Genomic DNA, 15,828 nt, shown 5'->3' with positions numbered 1-15,828 from the left:
ATTCCCTCATATCATTCTACTAATCATTCCCTCATGTCATTCTATTAATCATTTCCCCATATCATTCTACTAATCATTCCCCCATATCATTCTACTAATCATTCCCTCATATCATTCTACTAATCATTCCCTCATATCATTCTACTAATTCCCTCATATCATCCTACTAATCATTCCCCCATATGATTCTACTAATCATTCCCTCATATCATTCTAGTAATCATTTCCTAATATCATTCTACTAATCATTCCCCCATATCATTCTACTAATCATTCCATAATATCATTCTAATAATCATTTCCTAATATAATTCTAATAATCATTCCCTCATATCGTTCTACTAATAATTCCCGCATATAATTTTACTAATCCTTCCCTCATATCATTCTACTAATCATTCCCCCATATCATTCTATTAATCATTTCCCCATATGATTCTACTAATTATTCCCTCATATCATTCTACTAATCATTCCCCCATATCATTCTATTAATCATTCCCTCATATCATTCTACTAATCATTCCCCCATATCATTCTATTAATAATCCCCAAATATCATTCTACTAACTCCCCTATATCATTCTACTAATCATTCCCCCATATCATTCTACTAATCATTCCCCCATATCATTCTACTAATCATTCCCCCATATCATTCTACTAATCATTCCCCCATATCATTCTACTAATCATTCCCACATATCATTCTACTAATCATTCCCCCATATCATTCTACTAATCATTCCCACATATCATTCTACTAATCATTCCCCCATATCATTCTACTAATCATTCCCACATATCATTCTACTAATTATTCCCTCATATCATTCTACTAATCATTCCCCCATATCATTCTATTAATCATTCCCTCATATCATTCTACTAATTATTCCCTCATATCATTCTACTAATCATTCCCCCATATCATTCTATTAATCATTCCCTCATATCATTCTACTAACTCCCCTATATCATTCTACTAATCATTCCCCCATATCATTCTACTAATCATTCCCCCATATCATTCTACTAACTCCCCTATATCATTCTTTTTTTTTTTTTTTTTTTTCCCCCTCTTATTTCTTTTCCCCCTCTTCTCCAGACCAGACACCAAGAGATTTAACTGAGACCTTTATCTCAATGACTCCTTAAATCGTGTCACTAAGCTAGCATGTTAACCTTATTTTTAAGCAAAGACAAACAAAAGAAAAAAGACCTAGTTTTACATAATTCACCTTGAGCCCCCAACTATCTTGCATAAATCATTTATCACTTTTTACCAGTACCTTGTGCTTTATATTTTGTGAAATTTAACCAATCACTTCTTCTAAGCAACTAACATTGCTTTTGCAATTCGTTCTTTCTAGTGTGCCTGATCTTTCAGAACCTTGCAATTTCCTCTCAAGCTAGGTTTTTAAGGGCTATTAGCTTATAATTGTATCTTTCCAAAATTATTCTTATCCCAAAATTTAATAAGTCTGGGTACTTCCTTAACTTAAAAGTAGAAAGAGCTACTCAGATAACCACAGTTAAGAAAACACTTTTATAGCATGGCAATTTCCCTAAAAAAAGACCAAACATTAAGCAAATACATAGAGATACGCATTACCAACATCTTAAAGCTCTTCCTTTGTTATGTTTTAACCATTAGCTTATGCCACTCAATGAGAGAAAAAAAACGAGAAAAAACCTGTTATTTTTTGTTTAGCTACAAAGACAAAAACAAGAAACCCCCCCCCCCCACGAAACTCAATGTAACTTTAAAATATAAAGTCCAAATAAAGTCCACATAGAACCTCTATGGGTCTGATTTCTGCCAATCACTGTTACTTTTTTTTATCCTCTGGTAGGCAGTATATAATGTCCCTTTTTCCTCTTTTTTTTTTTTTGTTCTTTCTTTTCTTTTTCTTTTTTGGCTCAGTGTCCAGTGTTGGATTTTACGGCTCTTGAGGTATTATACAGGCTTAGAATATCCAAAGAGTGATGTAAATTACTTTATGCTTTATGTTCTATAGCATCATCATGAATTACCAACATGCCTGAATTATAGCTCCATATAGACACAAAAAAGAAAAAAAAAGAAAAGTGCATGCTAAATATATTGAAAATGTCAAGACACATCTTATCTTTTATATACTTGCACATATCCAACGAGCCTTAGAACCATCTTTGGCATCACCCGGTTCTTATCTTGGGCCGAATCCTCACTTGACTATACTTTGATTTGTCCCACAGTGCTTTTAATTATCCTCTGACCGACTAATGCTTGGTCTCCTGCGGTATCAGAGAGGTGAAGTAATCCAAACCTCTTTTGTTCGTGGCCAGCGTCGGTCCTCCGCCCCGCTCACCACTTCTGTCCACCTGCGCGGTGTAATAGATTTATCAGCGTTTGGGTAATCGAGCCCTGCCTTTTGGCCCGCCTCATGGATGATTTTGCCATGCTCTAGGCCCGCATTTGCTCTGCTCCTCCTTCACCGCCAGTGCCTCTCAGAGTGCGATGTCCTAATGTGGCTCAACCTTCGTCCAAACAGGGGCGTACCGGCACTCAGGGCTTTGGGTCGTTGAACAGACCTGTGGTATAATTCCAATGTGCCTCCCTGCTTCAGGGGTCTGACTCATGCAACCGAGCCATTCTGCTTGCTCCGCCGTTCCGCCACCAACACCACCAAAAAGGATATATTTGCCCTAGGAAGTATTTCTCACTCCAACAACGGGCTAGTGGAAGGGAAGATTTTTATTTTTCGAGCTCTTAGCGTCCAAACTCCACCACCGCGATGCTAGCTCCTCCCACCGGAACCGGAACTCCAACCTTTCCCCCCTATATCATTCTACAAATCATCCCCCCATATAATTCTACTAAGCATTCCCTCCTTTAATTCTACTAATCATTCCCTCATATCATTCTACTAATCATTCCCTCATATCATTCCCTCATATCATTCTACTAATTATTCTCTTATATCAATGCCCCATATCATTCATATAATTCTACTAATCATTCCCCCATATCATTCCACTAATCAGTCCCCCTATCATTCTATTAATCATTCCCGCATATGATTCTAATAATCATTCCCTCATATCATTCTAGTAATCATTCCCTCATATAATTTTACTTATCATTCCCTCATATCATTCTACTAATCATTCCCTGATATCATTCTACTAATCATTCCCGATATCATTCTACTAATCATTCCCTCATAACATTCTACTAATCATTCCAACATATCATTCTACTAATCATTCCCCACAGGGCCGGCGCTTGTGCAAGGCAACATAGGCAGCCGCGGGAGGTTAATCTGCCTTGTGCCTTGTGAGAGAAAATCTACTTTGTGGTAATGCTACAGTGGCTGCCTGTAGTGCACTGCACACACAGTATTAAGATGAGCCTGAAGCAACTAGTTCCAATGCTTTGCTGTGGGGCTTGTGCTAAACCTGCCTATCTGTGCGCCTCAGTGAGGTGTGGAGTCACTGCTGTTGTCTGACTGAGCGGGAAAACGTGAGGGGGATGCCTCATCTCTAACAGTGAAGGAGTGACGCGACTGGCACCCACCTAAGACGGTGACCGGTACCTCTGAAGTGTGTGTACTGTACACTGACTGAACTTTTGAAGAGGTAGGAGGGTGAGGGCAGAGAGTGCAGACTCAAATGGCCATAATAAGAATTTGTAGCCGTGTGGCCCGGGCACATGACAGTGTTGTGTGAGTGACACACCTCAGGGGCCAATGGCTGCAGTGCGGCACAGTCTGTGACCGAGTGAGTGAGACTTCACTTCTGTCAGACAGAGCGATAGTTTGGCTTGGCAATTGGGCCCGTTAAATACTACGGCAGTGAGTGGGAAGGAGGGAGAGGAGTATCCTATGTTGTATGGATCGAAGCTTAGAAAGGCATCTGGGAGGGGGTATGGTAATGAGGGGGGGGGCAGCTACACTACAGAAAAAAAGTTTTTTTATTTTATATTTAAAAAAAAAAGCATAATTTGCATATTTATCACTTTATTTACTCAGATTATAATCAGAATGGTAGACTATTGAGGTGGGTACAAAAGAAACATAAATGCCTTGAGGATTGACATGATCTTGCATATAGTACTGGAATAAAAACCTGGGGAAGAAGGAAAACAAATTACCACTCTTATCCATCATTCCTCTGCATTGATTTTTTGCATTGATTTTCAATATTAATAGGGGATTGTGTGATATCCCTTTCAACAATTTAAAGTACCAATTGAATCTCATTCCTCGCTATCCCTAAAGACTTTGGCAGAATTGTCTTAAATATGCAAGACTGTTGAGATTATGAGCAGAAACTTTTTGGACAAATTATAGTAATAGTCTATGCTAAAAAAATATATAGTTTTGATAGGTAAATATTAAATAAGGCTCTATTTCTGTTTAAATGGAGTGATAGCAAACATGCTAAAAATATCTGGTCTTTTGGGAAGTTTTAGTCTGAAATTCCTGGTCCGTTAAGGGGGTAAACATTGGGTATTTCTAAACTCAGGACAAAATTTAGAAACTATTTAGCATGGGTGTTTTTTGGTGGTTATACAGGGAGTGCAGAATTATTAGGCAAATGAGTATTTTGACCACATCATCCTCTTTATGCGTGTTGTCTTACTCCAAGCTGTATAGGCTCGAAAGCCTACTACCAATTAAGCATATTAGGTGATGTGCATCTCTGTAATTAGAAGGGGTGTGGTCTAATAACATCAACACCCTATATCAGGTGTGCATAATTATTAGGCAACTTCCTTTCCTTTGGCAAAATGGGTCAAAAGAAGGATTTGACAGGCTCAGAAAAGTCAAAAATAGTGAGATATCTTGCAGAGGGATGCAGCACTCTTAAAATTGCAAAGCTTCTGAAGCGTGATCATCGAACAATCAAGCGTTTCATTTAAAATAGTCAACAGGGTTGCAAGAAGCGTGTGGAAAACCCAAGGCGCAAAATAACTGCCCATGAACTGAGAAAAGTCAAGCGTGCAGCTGCCAAGATGCCACTTGCCACCAGTTTGGCCATATTTCAGAGCTACAACATCACTGGAGTGCCCAAAAGCACAAGGTGTGCAATACTCAGAGACATGGCCAAGGTAAGAAAGGCTGAGAGACGACCACCACTGAACAAGACACACAAGCTGAAACGTCAAGACTGGGCCAAGAAATATCTCAAGACTGATTTTTCTAAGGTTTTATGGACTGATGAAATGAGAGTGAGTCTTGATGGGCCAGCTGGATTGGTAAAGGGCAGAGAGCTCGAGTCCGACTCAGACGCCAGCAAGGTGGAGGTGGAGTACTGGTTTGGGCTGGTATCATCAAAGATGAGCTTGTGGGGCCTTTTCGGGTTGAGGATGGAGTCAAGCTCAACTCCCAGTCCTACTGCCAGTTTCTGGAAGACACCTTCTTCAAGCAGTGGTACAGGAAGAAGTCTGCATCCTTCAAGAAAAACATGATTTTCATGCAGGACAATGCTCCATCACACGCGTCCAAGTACTCCACAGCGTGGCTGGCAAGAAAGGGTATAAAAGAAGAAAATCTAATGACATGTCCTCCTTGTTCACCTGATCTGAACCCCATTGAGAACCTGTGGTCCATCATCAAATGTGAGATTTACAAGGAGGGAAAACAGTACACCTCTCTGAACAGTGTCTGGGAGGCTGTGGTTGCTGCTGCACGCAATGTTGATGGTGAACAGATCAAAACACTGACAGAATCCATGGATGGCAGGCTTTTGAGTGTCCTTGCAAAGAAAGGTGGCTATATTGGTCACTGATTTGTTTTTGTTTTGTTTTTGAATGTCAGAAATGTATATTTGTGAATGTTGAGATGTTATATTGGTTTCACTGGTAAAAATAAATAATTGAAATGGGTATATATTTGTTTTTTGTTAAGTTGCCTAATAATTATGCACAGTAATAGTCACCTGCACACACAGATATCCCCCTAAAATAGCTAAAACTAAAAACAAACTAAAAACTACTTCCAAAAATATTCAGCTTTGATATTAATGAGTTTTTTGGGTTCATTGAGAACATGGTTGTTGTTCAATAATAAAATTAATCCTCAAAAATACAACTTGCCTAATAATTCTGCACTCCCTGTAGATGTGTAGGTCAAAGTTAGAAACAATTGTGGGTTTTTATTTTTCCATTTTTTCATCATATTTTATATTTTTTATAGTAAATTATAAGATATGATGAAAATAATGGTATCTTTAGAAAGTCCATTTAAATGGTATATAATATGTGTGGGTACAGTAAATGAGTAAGAGGAAAATTACAGCTAAACACAAACACCGCAGAAATGTAAAAAAGAAAAATGAAAAATGGTCTGGTCACTTAGGGTTAATCAGTTACTGTCACTCACTCACACAGTTATATGTTATACTGTATACATAGTGGCTGGCAGACCGACTTTGCCCTGGGCCTGGCTGGGGCCTAGACAGGGCAGTGAGGTGTACTTAGACTTCTGTTTGTTTGTTTTTATCTCTTTGCAGGGGTTAAAGTAAACATAATTACATGGAAGCATTTGTAAGAGAATACAATGAACTTTATTATTATTATTATTATTATTATTAGAGCATTTTATTATTGTATTTTTATGTATGACTGTACAGGTGCAAAATCAGAATTGGAAGAGAAGAAGGACAGAAAAAGGGGGCATAATATGGCAAACTTACAGGGAGATAATCATAGCAATATGTAAATGTGTGAAGTGTAGTGATTAAAACTTAACTTTTATATGATATATTGTAAAAGGATGTGGAATGTACCACTAGTAAAAATAAATATAAAACCGTGTCAAGATACAAATTTACACACGTACTCCTCTCAGAGTTCAGTGCAGTGATCAGTCTGCACTGATATCCAGTACTCCTAGCAAATAAACTATCAATCTGCAGACAGAGAGGAGCAGTGCGAACGCCTGACACGCGTTTCGCAAGCGCCTCTGAAAAAGCAGTTGTGAAACGCGCATTCGCACTGCTCCTCTCTGCCAGTAATTATCACTAGCTTAATTGTTGTTGGCCTTTATGGCAAATCTATTATAGACTTCGCTTTTTATTTTGGACTATAAGATTTAGCTTTAACTGTTGGCCATGGCAATAATTTCAATTTAGGGTAATGATACTTTACCTACTTAAATAAAGAGTACTATACTCAATGCAATCTTAGCAATCTTAACTAAATCAAGTCCATCTGCTAGATTCTTAACTCGGTTGCGATTCACATTACTGATATTTGACTTATAGTTTTTTTAAAGGTATTAGTAGCTGTGTTTGGCTTAACCTATCATTGAATACAAGGGCCAGTATCAGACTAATGTGACATACATAAATATTTGCTTGTGATATCTAGGGAACCACACTTCTGTGCATCTGCACTCTGTGGCGACTTTTTCCTCGTCATTTTCAATCTGGTATACTTAACCGAGTTTCTCTAGCCTGAGAATTTGATACTATCACGGAGTCTGCAGATTGATAGTTTATTTGCTAGGAGTACTGGATATCGGTGCAGACTGATCACTGCACTGAACTCTGAGAGGAGTACGTGTGTCAATTTGTATCTTGACACGGTTTTATATTTATTTTTACTAGTGGTACATTCCACATCCTTTTACAATATATCATATAAAAGTTAAGTTTTAATCACGACACGTCACACATTTACATATTGCTATGATTATCTCCCCGTAGGTGTGCCATATTATGCCCCCTTTTTCTGTCCTTCTTCTCTTCCATACGTGTTAGACACAAGCAAAAGGCACTACCTACCTTAAATACTCAGGTTTATATTTGGTAGGTCAGTGGAGATAATCCAAAACCCTCCCCCCCCCTCTTTCCCTAGGGGTTTTAGGGATATATCTCTCGCAAAATCAGAATTGCATTGCTTGCTGATATAAACCATGCACATATTACTTCATTAAGGTACCCCTAGGCTCTGGCATTCCTTTATTACTATTTTAAATGTTTAACAGTTTATCACTTAGCCTGCTGGCACATGCTCACGAGCATCCTTTTAATGGCATTAGTGATGTGCTGATCTAATTATGAAATTGCAGAACAGGGCCTTTTGGCTTGCAGACAGTGTATCAGTTGCAACACTATCCTCTATAATCACATTACATATTTAATATTGGGATAATATTGTCGGGGGGTTATGGTGTCGTGATGGGGGGGGGGGCGTCAAAATGCACCTTCGCCTGTGTTGACAAAAATCCTTGCACCGGCTCTGATTCCCCATCTCATTCAAACCTTTACTAATTTGACCATTTATCTTTGCTTTATAGTGTTTTTGCTACATCCAACTTTCTGATATGTATTTTGGGCCCTCTGCTGGTTGGTACTGGTATTACAAGTTACAGTAGCATTATGTTATTTGATTATTTATTTATTTAGCTTTGGTCATTTTTAACATTCTTTCTTTCTCATTGGTCGTTACAATCTCTATTATCTCATCATAGCTGGTGGGCACTTGCTTATGGGAAGCTAGTAACACCTGCCTCTTGTCTTATGAAGACAATGCTGCTTTAGGATGCAAAACCCCAAAGGTTAATTATAGACTCAACGGCACAGTTACAAAGTAGACTAATTATTTCTGATGACAATCATGTGGTAAACAATGCAGCAGTGCAGCAGGTAAGGCCAGTAAGTTACTGGTTAATAAAGGGATAGGAAAGTCAAAATTAAGCAGCATGATTCAGATTTTTAAATTTACATTGTGCTTTAGGTTTCCTTTAAAATAATAATAATAATACAGTACATATCCTTCAGTGCTGAGAGCTAGCTGGTGATTGGTGGCTACACACATATGTCTCTTGTCAGTGGCTCACCAGATGTTATCAGCTAGCTCCCAGTAGTGGACTGACTTTAACTATGTGTTAAATCCATTTGCAGGGGGGTTATATGCAAGCAGGTGTGCAACAATAAAATGCTCTAACATATTAGATAATTTTTCTGTTTGTCCCTTTAAGTAAGAGGTATTAGCAGCAGAAAAAAGTGACGTTCTTTTGCTCTTTATATATCAGATAAGCCTCATCTTCAATATTGTGTACAGTTATAGTCATTTGTATTTTATTTTCAGAAACAGCAGGTTTATGGTATAAACTTCCAACAGACATGATAAGAACAAACACACCGCGAGGGAATTCAGTGTCTGCATATGCCTAATGCTGTTTATGATTTTTCTTACATATAGTAATACATATATTAATACATATAGTAATACATATATAGTAATACATATAGTAATACATATATAGTAATACATATAGTAATACATATATAGTAATACATATAGTAATACATATATAGTAATACATATATAGTAATACATATAGTAATACATATATAGTAATACATATAGTAATACATATATAGTAATACATATATAGTAATACATATATAGTAATTCATATATAGTAATACATATATAGTAATACATATATAGTAATACATATAGTAATACATATATAGTAATACATATAGTAATACATATATAGTGATACATATAGTAATACATATATAGTAATACATATAGTAATACATATATAGTAATACATATATAGTAATACATATAGTGTAATACATATATAGTAATACATATAGTAATACATATTGTAATACATATATAGTAATATATATAGTAATACATATAGTAATACATATATAGTAATACATATATAGTAATACATATAGTAATACATATATAGTAATACATATATAGTAATACATATAGTAATACACATATAGTAATACCTATATAGTAATACCTATATAGTAATACATATAGTAATACATATGTAGTAATACATATATAGTAATACATATAGTAATACATATATAGTAATACATATATAGTAATAAATATTGTAATACATATAGTAATACATATATAGCAATACATATAGTAATACATATAGTAATACATATATAGTAATACATATAGTAATACATATATAGTAATATATATATATATATATAGTAATACATATAGTAATACATATAGTAATACATATATAGTAATACATATATAGTAATACATATAGTAATACATATATAGTAATACATATAGTAATACATATATAGTAATACATATATAGTAATACATATATAGTAATACATATATAGTAATACATATAGTAATACATATAGTAATATATACATATAGTAATACATATAGTAATACATATAGTAATACATATATAGTAATACATATATAGTAATACATTTAGTAAAACATATATAGTAATACATATATAGTAATATATATATATATACAGGGAGTGCAGAATTATTAGGCAAATGAGTATTTTGACCACATCATCCTCTTTATGCATGTTGTCTTACTCCAAGCTGTATAGGCTCGAAAGCCTACTACCAATTAAGCATATTAGGTGATGTGCATCTCTGTAATGAGAAGGGGTGTGGTCTAATGACATCAACACCCTATATCAGGTGTGCATAATTATTAGGCAACTTCCTTTCCTTTGGCAAAATGGGTCAAAAGAAGGACTTGACAGGCTCAGAAAAGTCAAAAATAGTGAGATATCTTGCAGAGGGATGCAGCACTCTTAAAATTGCAAAGCTTCTGAAGCGTGATCATCGAACAATCAAGCGTTTCATTCAAAATAGTCAACAGGGTCGCAAGAAGCGTGTGGAAAAACCAAGGCGCAAAATAACTGCCCATGAACTGAGAAAAGTCAAGCGTGCAGCTGCCAAGATGCCACTTGCCACCAGTTTGGTCATATTTCAGAGCTGCAACATCACTGGAGTGCCCAAAAGCACAAGGTGTGCAATACTCAGAGACATGGCCAAGGTAAGAAAGGCTGAAAGACGACCACCACTGAACAAGACACACAAGCTGAAACGTCAAGACTGGGCGAAGAAATATCTCAAGACTGATTTTTCTAAGGTTTTATGGACTGATGAAATGAGAGTGAGTCTTGATAGGCCAGATGGATGGACCCGTGGCTGGATTGGTAAAGGGCAGAGAGCTCCAGTCCGACTCAGACGCCAGCAAGGTGGAGGTGGAGTACTGGTTTTGGCTGGTATCATCAAAGATGAGCTTGCGGGGCCTTTTCGGGTTGAGGATGGAGTCAAGCTCAACTCCCAGTCCTACTGCCAGTTTCTGGAAGACACCTTCTTCAAGCAGTGGTACAGGAAGAAGTCTGCATCCTTCAAGAAAAACATGATTTTCATGCTGGACAATGCTCTATCACACGCGTCCAAGTACTCCACAGCGTGGCTGGCAAGAAAGGGTATAAAAGAAGAAAATCTAATGACATGGCCTCCTTGTTCACCTGATCTGAACCCCATTGAGAACCTGTGGTCCATCATCAAATGTGAGATTTACAAGGAGGGAAAACAGTACACCTCTCTGAACAGTGTCTGGGAGGCTGTGGTTGCTGCTGCACGCAATGTTGATGGTGAACAGATCAAAACACTGACAGAATCCATGGATGGCAGGCTTTTGAGTGTCCTTGCAAAGAAAGGTGGCTATATTGGTCACTGATTTGTTTTTGTTTTGTTTTTGAATGTCAGAAATGTATATTTGTGAATGTTGAGATGTTATATTGGTTTCACTGGTAAAAATAAATAATTGAAATGGGTATATATTTGTTTTTTGTTAAGTTGCCTAATAATTATGCACAGTAATAGTCACCTGCACACACAGATATCCCCCTAAAATAGCTATAACTAAAAACAAAATAAAAACTACTTCCAAAACTATTCAGCTTTGATATTAATGAGTTTTTTGGGTTCATTGAGAACATGGTTGTTGTTCAATAATAAAATTAATCCTCAAAAATACAACCTGCCTAATAATTCTGCACTCCCTGTATATATATATATATATATATATATATAGTAATACATATAGTAATACATATAGTAATACATATATAGTAATACATATAGTAATACATATATAGTAATACATATAGTAATACATATAGTAATACATATATAGTAATACATATATAGTAATACATATAGTAATACATATATAGTAATACATATATAGTAATATATACATATAGTAATACATATAGTAATACATATAGTAATACATTTAGTAAAACATATATAGTAATACATATAGTAATACATATAGTAATATATATATATAGTAATACATATAGTAATACATATATAGTAATACATATATAGTAATACATATAGTAATACATATATAGTAATACATATATAGTAATACATATATAGTAATACATATATAGTAATACATATAGTAATACATATATAGTAATACATATATAGTAATACATATATAGTAATACATATAGTAATACATATATAGTAATACATATAGTAATACATATATAGTAATACATATAGTAATACATATAGTAATACATATATAGTAATACATATATAGTAATACATATATAGTAATACATATATAGTAATATATACATATAGTAATACATATAGTAATACATACAGTAATACATATAGTAAAACATATATAGTAATACATATTGTAATACATATAGTAATATATATATATAGTAATACATATAGTAATACATATATAGTAATACATATATATTAATACATATAGTAATACATATATAGTAATACATATATAGTAATACATATAGTAATACATATATAGTAATACATATATAGTAATACATATATAGTAATACATATAGTAATACATATATAGTAATACATATATAGTAATACATATATAGTAATACATATATAGTAATACATATATAGTAACACTTATATAGTAATACATATATAGTAACACTTATATAGTAATACATATATAGTAATACATATAGTAATACATATATAGTAATACATATAGTAATACATATATAGTAATACATATATAGTAATAAATATAAAGTAATACATATAGTAAAAGATATATAGTAATACATATATAGTAATACATATATAGTAATACATATAGTAATACATATATAGTAATACATATTGTAATACATATAGTAATACATATATAGTAATACATATATAGTAATACAGTACATAAAATAATACATATATAGTAATACAGTACATAAAATAATACATATATAGTAATACATATAGTAATACATATATAGTAATACATATAGTAATACATACATAGTAATGCATATATAGTAATACATATATAGTAATACATATATAGTAATACATATAGTAATACATATATAGTAATACATATAGTAATACATATATAGTAATACATATAGTAATACATATATAGTAATACATATATAGTTATACATATATAGTAATACATATATAGTAATACATATAGTAACACTTATATAGTAATACATATATAGTAACACGTATATAGTAATACATATATAGTAATACATATAGTAATACATATATAGTAATACATATATAGTAATAAATATATAGTAATACATATAGTAATAGATATATAGTAATACATATATAGTAATACATATATAGTAATACATATAGTAATACATATATAGTAATACATATAGTAATACATATATAGTAATACATATATAGTAATTCATATAGTAATGCATATATAGTAATACATATATAGTAATACATATAGTAATACATATAATAATGCATATATAGTAATACATATATAGTAATACATATATAGTAATACATATATAGTAATACATATAGTAATACATATATAGTAATACATATATAGTAATTCATATAGTAATGCATATATAGTAATACATATATAGTAATACATATAGTAATACATATATAGTAATACATATATAGTAATACATATATAGTAATACATATATAGTAATACATATAGTAATACATATATAGTAATACATATATAGTAATACATATATAGTAACACTTATATAGTAATACATATATAGTAACACTTATATAGTAATACATATATAGTAATACATATAGTAATACATATATAGTAATACATATAGTAATACATATATAGTAATACATATATAGTAATACATATATAGTAATAAATATAAAGTAATACATATAGTAAAAGATATATAGTAATACATATATAGTAATACATATATAGTAATACATATAGTAATACATATATAGTAATACATATAGTAATACATATAGTAATACATATATAGTAATACATATATAGTAATACAGTACATAAAATAATACATATATAGTAATACAGTACATAAAATAATACATATATAGTAATACATATAGTAATACATATATAGTAATACATATAGTAATACATACATAGTAATGCATATATAGTAATACATATATAGTAATACATATAGTAATACATATAGTAATACATATATAGTAATACATATATAGTTATACATATATAGTAATACATATATAGTAATACATATATAGTAATACATATAGTAACACTTATATAGTAATACATATATAGTAACACGTATATAGTAATACATATATAGTAATACATATATAGTAATACATATATAGTAATAAATATATAGTAATACATATAGTAATAGATATATAGTAATACATATATAGTAATACATATATAGTAATACATATAGTAATACATATATAGTAATACATATAGTAATACATATATAGTAATACATATATAGTAATACAGTACATAAAATAATACATATATAGTAATACAGTACATAAAATAATACATATATAGTAATACATATAGTAATACATATATAGTAATATATATATAGTAATACATATAGTAATACATATATAGTAATAATATAGTAATACATATAGTAATATATATATATATATAGTAATACAAATAGTAATACATATAGTAATACATATACAGGTGGCCCTCGTTTTACAACGGTTCAATTTACACCGTTTCAGAATAACAACCTTTTTTTCCAGTCATGTGACTGCTATTGAAAGCATTGAGAAGCAGTGCATTTATTAAAATAGCCAGTAGGTGGAGCTGTCCGCTTGTGTTGCAGCAAAGCCAAGCAAGCTGAAATTAATCAGTTTAACCAGACCTGAGCTATCGAGCAGATTTCAAAGCAACAAGATCTTACTGTCTATAAATCAGTCCAGTTTGGAATGCATAGAAAGAACTGTTTGCAGAAAAATGCAAGTGTTGTGTGATTATTTTATTAGGTTTATAATGCTGTTTAGCAAATGTTTTTGTTCATTTAACTTAGTTTAATTATATATTATGTGTTGTGTGATTACTTTATTAGGTTTATAATGCTGTTTAGCATTTAAAGTCTTCATTTCAAAGCTTTAAAAATAATGTATTAGGTGTTACTTATGACAATTTTGAGAGGGGCCTGGAACCTATCTCCCTCACTTCCCCTTGACTTACATTATAAACTGGGTTTCAATTTACAACGGTTTCGATTTACAACCATTCCTTCTGGAACCTAACCCCGGCGTAAACTGAGGGCTACCTGTATAGTAATACATATATAGTAATACATATAGTAATACATATATAGTAATACATATAGTAATACATATATAGTTAATACATATAGTAATACATATATAGTAATACATATAGTAATACATATATAGTAATACATATAGTAATACATATAGTAATACATATATAGTAATACATATAGTAATGCATATATAGTAATACATATATAGTAATACATATAGTAATACATATATAGTAATACATATAGTAATACATATATAGTAATACATATATAGTAATTCATATAGTAATGCATATATAGTAATACATATATAGTAATACATATAATAATGCATATATAGTAATACATATATAGTAATACATATATAGTAATACATATATAGTAATACATATAGTAATACATATATAGTAATACATAT

Source organism: Bombina bombina, chromosome 1 (genome assembly GCF_027579735.1).
Source record: "Bombina bombina isolate aBomBom1 chromosome 1, aBomBom1.pri, whole genome shotgun sequence".
In the NCBI taxonomy this organism is placed as follows: domain Eukaryota; kingdom Metazoa; phylum Chordata; class Amphibia; order Anura; family Bombinatoridae; genus Bombina; species Bombina bombina.
Note: the sequence above shows the minus strand (reverse complement) of the source record.